This window comes from Microtus ochrogaster, chromosome 16, assembly GCF_000317375.1.
Source record: "Microtus ochrogaster isolate Prairie Vole_2 chromosome 16, MicOch1.0, whole genome shotgun sequence".
Lineage (NCBI taxonomy): Eukaryota > Metazoa > Chordata > Mammalia > Rodentia > Cricetidae > Microtus > Microtus ochrogaster.
In genome coordinates this window covers 61,628,636-61,637,511 of record NC_022018.1, presented here as the reverse complement: position 1 = coordinate 61,637,511, position 8,876 = coordinate 61,628,636, and positions in this window count along the sequence as shown.

The following is an 8,876-nucleotide window of genomic DNA, read 5'->3' as shown; positions in this document are numbered from 1 at the left end:
TATTGTTAGTGGAAGAAAGGACAAAAAAATATGGCACAATTACAGAAAGTAGTATTAATCTGCAAATAAAAATATAAAGTAATAAAATTAACACGTAAGTGAATAGAAGTAAAAACAAAATCATCATGAATTAAGTATCCCCAAACCAGAAAGGCAAATATTGTACTCATTTATATGTGGACTTTAACTGTTAAGTAGATGATAAGCAAACTACTATTCATAGAAAAAAGAGATTGGCATACTGTAAGGTGGGGATAGATCTCCCTAAGGAAAGAAAGCATAATATATAGTTATGGATGTAGATAGGTAGACTGGAACAGTAGGTGTAAGTGATGATGTGGAGGAGGAGAGATGAGAGGGACTTGGGAGAGAATGCAGGAGAAACAACTAAAACTGAAGGTCATTTGGATGGTAGTATGAAAACCTAGTGCTGTGGGACAATGGTCTTGTACCCTGTGAAGATTTGTCAGTTGTATTGCTTTAATAAAATGCTGATTGTGAAGTGGTCTGTCCTGTCTCTTTAAGAGACAAGCCACTCCTACTTCCTAACTCCCACCCCTATCCACTGAGGCAGGCAGATCTTCCTCCCTGCTTGCAGCCGGAGTCTCTTCCTTTTCCATCTTCCTCTCAAAAAGGAAGCTTCTGCCTCTACCTAATTCTCCCATTTCCCCCTTCTTCCTCTCCCCCTTCTATCTTTGCCTCTCTGCTCTCTTCATTTCCATAACCCACTAAATAAATATCCAACCTCACTCTGCATGGCATGCCTACCATCTGTCTCTCGCCTGCTGCCCAGGATCAGCTGTCTTTGGAGGCCTGTGGCATGGTCTCATGTGTGCCCATCTGGCAGACTTTCCACATGGCCTGCTGCAGCCACTCAAGGATCTGTGCCATCACTCTCTGGGATTGGCTATTCTGGGGACTGCTGGGGAGCCTTCAGCATTTTGAATTAATCCATTACAAATTGGCCAGTAACCAAGCAGAAAGTATAGGTGGGGCAAACAGAATAGTAGAATTCTGGGAAGAGGAAAGGTTCAGCCTGAAGTCATCACCCAGACAAAGAGGAAGTAAGCTGAGAATGCCTCACTGATAAAAGGTACCAAGCCATGTGACTAATACATACAAGAATTATAGGTTATTGTAATATGTAAGAATAAGTTAATAAGAACCCTGAGATTATAATAAGCCCACCAGATTATAATTAATATAGAATTTTGTGCATGGGGTGAGGGGGCAAACAGCTGTAGGGCTGGGTAGGACAGAAACCTCTGTCAACAAATGGCACCAGCATGGACAAGTGCATCCACACAGAACCTGAGAGAGCTTAGGAACTAAATCTAGACACAAAAGAACAGAATTAAGCATGGCTTCTTGCTAGCAGCATTTTCTCAGATGGGCTTTATTTGCTAGAGGCAAGCCTGTCTCATTTAAGAGAGATTTCCTGACTCAGCTTTAGCTGCAAAAACCTTGCAGCTCTTTTAAAAGGCCTCATCATGAAACACCTAAATGGTTTGATGAATAGCTGACAGCATGCTTTTTGGTGGTGGCAGTAACCTTGAAACTCCATAGAGTGGTGGGAATAAACATGGCTCTGGCCAATACATCTGCCATGAGGAAAGACTCTCAGAAAGGTAAATAAATGGGCTGGATTCAGCCAACAAAGCCATGGCTTTAATCCTAGCCATATTAGTTAACAAATTAAAGTCTATGTGATTAGAAAAAGACAGATAGACAGTAAAGATAGATTCAGATAAAAAAACTTTAAATTATTTACAGTGTGTTAAAAATATATATGTAGGCTTGGGAAAGAAAAGAAAAGGAACAAAGACCTATTGTGTTGTTTTTTAATTGTTTGATGGCTGAAATAGAAGCTTCAATTGCAAAAAGATATTTGATTATGAATGATGCTGAATTAATCCAACCATATATATTTTGAAAATGCCTTGACTTCAAAATTTAAGTCAAAAGGTATGTTACTTTGGAAGAGAGGTTTTGCTTTTGGTTTCATGGGAAATGAGAGGCCCTGGATTCAATTAGTACTAACAAAAAATCAGGTTTGATCAAGGAAGACCCCCTAAAAATCTCTGATAGAAATGGGTGACCCAGGTGATCCAACATTTCAGAGGACCTCTGTTCGAGTTTCCCCTAAGTTCTAGATCCAGGGCAGCCTCAAGACTGCTGGATAAAATGATCAAGCCGCACTAAATATCCTAGTCAGGACTTGATCATAATTCTAAATTTTCTTTATGTTCCCATAAGATTATCAGAATCCCCAATCACCAAGAAGTAGCCTGGAAAACTATGCTTACATTCCCCCAAAAAATTGATTATGGATATTTAACTTGTTTAGAATGTTGGTTATAAGTTTTTATGGATAATAGTCAGGAAAAATCTAAACAGAGGAGATTAAATTTAGAATTCTTATTTTGCAAAAAAAAAAGGGGGGAGTGCTATGGGACAATAATCTTGTATTCTGTAAAGATTTGTCAGTTGTATTGCATTAATAAAATGCTGAATGGACATAATTGGCCGATAGCCAGGCAGGAAGTATAAATGGGGCAACCAGAACAGGAGAATTCTGGGAAGAGCAAAGGTGCAGTTTGCAATCATCATCCAGACATAGAAGAAGTAAGATGAGACTGCCTCACTGATAACAGGTATCAAGCAATGTGGCTAACACAGAGAAGAATTATGCGTTAATGTAAGATGTTAGAAATTAGTTAATAGAAGCCTCAGCTAATAGGCAAACAAGTTAATAATTAATGTAGGTTCTGTGCATTTCTTGGTACAAATGGCTGTAGGAACAGGTGTAACAGAAACCTCTGTCAACAACCTAAAGCTGTAGAATCTTCTTAAAAATATACATACAAGAAGGCCATATTAGAAAATAATCAAATTCTGGCGGAGAGTGGACAACTGTGACTCTCAATGTATATCTTCTCGTGTGTTTTCTTCTTGGCTCTTTTTCTTTTGTTTGTTTTGACTATTCTGATATTTTTGCTTTTATTTTATCTTCTTATATTTAAGTCTGTAATTATTCCTTACATGACTATTTGTTTTGAAGAGACAGAGAAGTGTGGATCTGGATGGCAGGGGATGTGGGGAGGAATTGGGAGGAGAGGATGAGAAATCATAATCAGGGTATACTGGTTGAAAAAAGTTTATTTTCAACTAAAGAAAAATTATATCAAAAAAAGATACAAAACCTCCATTTCATTATATTGTGAAGGGAATTTGGATACATATGACATCAAAATTAAGACAAAAGAACTGAATCATTAAACAGATCTATAATCAGCAATCAGGTTGAAGCAACAATAAATGTCTAAATAAATCACGTCTACCCTCAACTCATAAATAAATACCAGGGACAGATGGCTAACTATGAACTTCTAAGAGAACCCAGAGCAGCAGGGATTCATCTATGGCAGTGAGTTAACCATGAATGAAGCCTTGTCACAAGTTTTAAATGTAGAGTATGTTCTTTTTCACTCATTCATGAACAAATATTACACTGAGGCATTTCTCTGCCTGAGATATTTTCTATGCTTGGTTCATAACTGACAAAGAACATTTCAATTAGCCAGATATAGAGGTGAAAGGGTGTAAGGAAGTCAGCTACATGACAAAGAAAGAGAGTATAGGTTCTCCTTACGTCTATCAGGGGGCACTTGTGTAGATGTGACTCAGGAGAAGTAGATAGTTTTGGCCCAAGGCTTCCGTTCCTGTTGACTAGTTCCTTCATGCTGATTGTATCTATCTCTTAGGGCTCAGGGTTCTTCTGACTCAAGGTCCAGAATCATTTGTCACTGGGACACAGAGTGATGGAAGTTCATTTGTACATCTTTCCAAGGTACGGTTCACTGTAATTGCCTTCTCCAAAGTCACTTATGTGTATTCATGTGTAGTGACCATTTTTCCCCACAACTAATATAAACTGAAAAATGAGGGTCCTAGTGGTATATGCTAGAGTTTGTAGAATGGGTCTGTACATTTGGAAACAGAAAAATAAAGAGGAGAATCCTTTAGAGATCAGCAAACAAATTCACAGTACAGTGTGGACTAGGTCTTCTGTTTAGCCACATACATGAGGTGTGACGTTTACTGTGTAATACTTCTGCTGGTAACGAAGTGGAAAGATTTGCTTCCATTCTCTCCTGTTCAGTGACTTCAGTTCTTCACACATTGGTGTCTTTCAAAGGTTAGTGTGCTAAAGAATTTAACAAGTTCCCCGGATATTTGAGAACTGTGCCAAGGTGATGATAGTTTCAGAAATACTTACTAATTCAAGTCAATCTGTATTTTCTTTTGAAATCCTCAGTCTGACTTCTGTATCTGAGGGGGTATTTCAAATACAAAGAGTACAGGGAGAGGGAACTTTATTCCAGTATCTCCAGGTTCTAAAAATACATTTAAATAAAGAATGAAGAATTTTAAAAACAAATTTAAAACTCACAGGAAGCTGTAATGCAGAGCCAAGTAAACCATGGAGGAGTATTTGAGTGATCCTTGAGAGAGAGAGCCAATTTTACTGGAGTGAGTTGGTGGTCTTATCACAAATCTCAGGAAAGATGCATTTGTACCATAGGTTATATTTTGATTAGTGTTTTTGGCCACGTAATATTCATTTTACTTCTGTGTCAAGGAGAAGACTAGAAACTCAAAAGCCAGGTTTTGTTTAATACGAAATCAGAGGGAATATTTGGGACCAACTAACTCTACATCCAACAGAGAATTAGTGTCCTGAATATGAACAACACTGAAAAATGATAAACAAGAAAAAAACTAAGTAGAAAGATGAGCTTTCTAACTGGACATAAGGTTCTCAAGAAAAAAAAATAGAAATGGCTAGTAAATACTTTTTAAAGTTTTAAAAATACTTACATACTTGGGAAATGCAGATTAAAACTGTGTAATTAATTCTGTCCGATGTCAATCATAATGACAATGATCAGGAAGACACATGACAACAAATTCTTATGTGGATGTGGGAAAAGGACCCTTACACACTGTTCCTGGTAAAAAAAAAAAAAAAAAACAGCTCCATTTAGTGATCAAACCAGGCTCATACAGATTTGAACAGACATGTCAGTCAGTCTTGAAAAGCTTAGACTTCCCTATGAGAAAGTGAGAGAAGATCCTAGAAACCCAAATATCTAGTAGGAATTCAAACACCAATACCACCTCTGACAGCACTTATTCTCACAAGCACTGAGAGGACATCCCAGGATTAGATGTAGATAAGTATCTTCCTTGGACCCAATGCAGATATAGTGAATGGAAGGGGCCAGACACAGTCAGTGAGAAATATGAAAATGCCAGGATATTGATGGGGTTGTAACCAGTTATTATGCACAGTGTCAGTCTTGAGTTGATGGATTTGGGTTCAGTAAGAAGCAGGTGTGCAACCATGATGAACAAGCCAGTTAGCAGCAATCCATCACATCCTCATCAGCTATGGCTTCCAGGACGCACCATGCTTGAGTTCCTGTCTTGACTTCCTTTGATGATGGACTGTGGTGTATATGTATAATCTGAATGAAGCTTTTCTTCCCCAAGAGCTTTTGATCATGGTGGTTTATCACAGCAACCATAGATCAAAGACAGCCAAGAGATTAGCATTTCAAAGCCTGGTAAATAATGACATAAAAGCAAATTTCTATCTTTTGTCTATATAAATGAAATATATCTAGATTCACCTACATTTGATATTTAACCCTAGTCTGTATATAAGGCATGTTAAAAAAGATGTGTTAAGGAAAATTAGGCCATGCCCATGAAGGTTTACTTCCATCTGGTGTATGTGATTTGCCTTTCATTAGACAAGAAATGAGATATATTGATATGAGTAGAATACACCATTACTATACTAATATGGAATGCCTTTGAGACAAAATTGATAAATTGGAAGGATAATATTAAGCCTTGAAGATAAGAAGAGGAGCTAGACAGACAATGAAAATTATGAATAAAGAACTTTGGTAGACCATGAAAAGGCAACATCTATGAACTGTCAGCATAGAAGGAAATAAATTCCAGCTGGATGGCATAGACCAGATCTTCAACATGTTCAAAAAAGACAACGTCCCGAATTGTTCAAACTAAGAGAAGTCACACCCATTCAAAAACAAAAAGACAGAAGAACAAATAGCACCAGAACAGAAACTTCACAACAAAAAGAGGGATTGAAAACTACCAGAGAAAATCACAAATCACAAACAAGGGCAAACCCATTAGAATAATAAGTAAATCCTCAATATAAACTACAAGATGAAAAGGATTAGAGGAACGTGCTCCTATTTCTAAGACATCACAGATGCCAGTCCAGTAGCGTTATCAGCAAGACTATGTGACAGAGTTGAAGGACAGGGAAATTCTCCATGATAAAGGCTAGCAGACTATGTTTACCAGACCAGCCGTGATGGTTAATTCTGTTTGTTAACTAAACATAGATGGGAACCCTCTTTTGAGAAAGAGCTTCCATCAGATTGGCCTGCAAGCATGTGTTTGGGGTTTTTGTCTTGATTGGTAATCGACACAGAGGGGCCCATCCCACTGGGGGTGACACCATTCCAACACAGGTGAGCCTGGACTATACAAAAACTGGAGCTGAACATGGGACTGGGAGTAAGGCAGAATTTGACATTTGAGCATACATTTTACTTCAAACATATGCCATGTATCCCATTTGTCCCAATGATGATCTATAAATTGTCAAATCAATTCTTTATTATCATGGTCATGATGTCTAGCATAGCAACAATAGTCACAATAGAACCAAATTGGTGAGGCTGAAAATGGTTTTTGCTATGGGAGTTCTGACTGCATTGTTTTGGAGGATTGTGGTTTCCTTTCAAGCTTTTCCTGTACTAGCCATTTTGCTCTCAGAGCTTAATGGACAGTTTGGTGGATTCTATAAATTATGTATAATTTCAGATTCAAAAACAAATGTTGTTCATTGTTGTAATTCTCCTAGGTCAATCTGTGTGTGACACAATGAGGGAAGAGATGATGGCATAGTATGAATATTAATTATGTCTAGGAAAAAAAACGCAAAATACCCTACCATATGTCTCTGAATTTAGATTCTACCAATGTAAGGATGAAAAAGGATAATTTATGAATCATGTTGTGTGGGTGGGAATGATGTAATGCATATGAGATCACACTTTGGCACCAGTAACTCTGGTAAGAGCTAGGCATCATGAGCAAGCTACAGGCAGGCCACTAGGCAACTCAGATATGAGCCTAGCCCAGGATATATCTGAGATATGTAAATGAGCTAAATCCAGCTAGTACAGATGTGCTAGGAAGGCAGCCCTAGCTGTGAGCTCTGAAAGTACAAAGCTACTGCCCAGTGAAAGGATTAAAAATAATGGAACTATGGGAATGGGTGCAGGATGATACTACTTTCTTCCAAAGACATGAATTCTCTAGCCTGGGTGTTGGTGCCAATTTTAGACAGGACTAAAGATTTCATGTAGGCCCTGGCCTCAGTGACCACTGACTTTCAGATTGTAGGTAGGCCTATATAGGCCTCCTGTCAGTCATAACCATTCTCTAAGCTGAGAAAAATGTCCTGTACGGCTACCATTGCCACCCTCATGATGCCGCAAATGAGGGACTTCACAGCTCAGGTGAGTCAAGCCTGAAGTCTTCCAAGAGTGCTCACCAGAGATTTTCTCCAGAAGAACCCAGCAACAGCAGCATTACTACACAACAGAGGTTTCCTGCCTGCTGAAGTATCTCTTTACCAGTTATATTGGTATCATAAGAAATATTTGTATGAATGTACTGAACATATTCAAAAGACAAATCCTGTGTGGACATCCTAAGTGCCTAATGTCTTACAGTCCATATGCTCCAGCACTCTGCAGAAAGATGGGTCATTTTGGCACCTGAGCATTGTCCTTGGTGCCAAGAAACAGATTATTTGTCCCTTATGAGTGAAGTTTATCCTGGTGGTCAGAAATTCAGAGCAGCACAGATTCATCTACGGCAGTGAGTTACCCATGAATGAAGCCTTGTCACAATTTTAAAATGTGGAGTATGTTCTTTTTTGCTCATTCATGAACAATTATTACACTGAGACATTTCTCTGCTGAGATATATTTCTACATTTGGTTCTTAACTGACGAAGGGCATTTCAACAAGGCAGATATAGAAATGAAAGGGTGTAAGGAAGTCAGCTACATGACAGAGAAAGAGAGTATATGTTCTCCTTACGTCTATTAGGAGGCACTTGCGTAGATGTGACTCAGGAGAAGTAGATTGTTTTGGCCCAAGGCTTCCATTCCTGTTGACTAGCTCCTTCATGCTGATTGAATCTATTTCTTAGGGCTCAGAGAGCATCTGACTCAAGGTCCGGAATCATTTGTCACTGGGACACAGAGTGATGGAAGTTCATTTGTACATCTTTTGAACGTAGGGGTCACTGTAATTGCCTGGTCCAAGGTCACTCAAGTGTTTTCATGTGATCTGACCATTTTCCCCCCAAATAACATATACTGCCAAATGAGAGTCTTACTGGTATATGCTTGAGTTTGTAAAACTGGTCTCTACATTTGGACATCAAACAAAGAGGAGAAACCATTAGAGAACAGAAAAAAAGAACTTCAAATGTGGATATGGGAGCAGGGAAAAAGATATCTTAATTAAGGGAGCCATTTTAGGGTTGGCAAGAGACTTGGCTCTAGAGGAGTCTTCAGGTGTTCAAGGGGATGTCCCCAGCTAAGTACTTGGGCAGTAGAGGAGAGGGTACCTGAAGTGGCCTTGTTCCTTAGCCACACTGATGAGTATCTTGAATATCACCATAGAAACTTCATTCTGTGATGAATGAAGATAAAGACAGAGACCTACATTGGACCACTGCACTAAGC